Source organism: Sinocyclocheilus grahami, unplaced genomic scaffold (genome assembly GCF_001515645.1).
Source record: "Sinocyclocheilus grahami isolate Dianchi unplaced genomic scaffold, SAMN03320097.WGS_v1.1 scaffold788.1, whole genome shotgun sequence".
NCBI lineage: Eukaryota > Metazoa > Chordata > Actinopteri > Cypriniformes > Cyprinidae > Sinocyclocheilus > Sinocyclocheilus grahami.
In genome coordinates this window covers 216,780-218,023 of record NW_015505967.1, presented here as the reverse complement: position 1 = coordinate 218,023, position 1,244 = coordinate 216,780, and positions in this window count along the sequence as shown.

Here is a 1,244-nt window from a genome sequence, read left to right as displayed (position 1 = left end):
TTTTGTATTTACTTGCATTATCTTTGTGTAATATTAAAATTTGTTTGATGATCTGAATCTTTTAAGTGTGACAAATATGCAAAAAATTAAAAAAACAGGAAGGGGGCAAAAACCTTTTCACACCACTGTATATGCATGCCACTGAGTGGAAAATATAAACTGCTGCATCAGGGGACATGCATATATCCCCATATATGGAAAGAATGAAAACAGGACAGGATAGAACAAAACACCCCCTATAACACTAGTGGCATGTGACTGTGTGCCATAACGTATACCATATCACAACATACCATTACATCCACCATGACATTAATTACATTTCCTGATAAATGCCAAGTTCTGTCATGAAACTCTAGATAAGTGATGGGCAAACTTGGCCCTTCCAGGCCACTTTCCTGCAGAGATTTTATCCAACCCAGATAAAACTCACCTGCCTGTAGCCTTCTAGTAGTCTTGAAGACAATGATTAGCTGGTTCAGGTGTGTTTGATTAGGGTTGGAGCTAAACTCTGAAGGAAAGTGGCCTGGAAGGGCCAAGTTCACCCACCCCTGCTCTAGATGATGGAGGCTGATGGGTCCTTAACGTAAACGATATTCACTGCATTAAATGATTTGGCACAAGCTGATTGGTCCATGTTGTACACACAGCCAAAGAGCTTGCTGCTTTACATTTAAATGCCTTGTTAGCATTCACTTGAGCATTTTGCAGCTCACTTTCAGAGTTCCAACTTCCCAAGCTCCACCTATAGATCTGCGACGGATTACTTTATATGCTATATGTGCAGCAGCAGTATGTCTTAAATACTCACAGCACCATATGCGCGTATGCATTTGCAGTTCCTGTAAATAATCTACAACTACAGAAATATCCATTGCAGCAGCAATTCAGCAGCAGCGTAGAAGATCTATTACACCAAGACCAAATACATTACCATTGTCATGTCCATTACCATGTCAAAGTCTTCAGAGAGTTGTTTTTAAAATGTACAGAAAAACACAATTAAAAACCTGTGTTGCGAAAAACAAAGGTATGTGTATCATTGTTCATTTTTTAATCATGCAAGCCATTTAGCAAGGCAATGCTGGCAAATGCTATAGCTAGGGGCTACAGTTAAAATGTACGGTAACAATTTAGATGATGGAAAACTATTCTCCAGGGGCATAGTCTGTGGGGGGATGGGGGAAGGTACCCCCCCCCCCCCCCCCCCCTCTTATCTACATCCTTAATACAAAATAAAATGG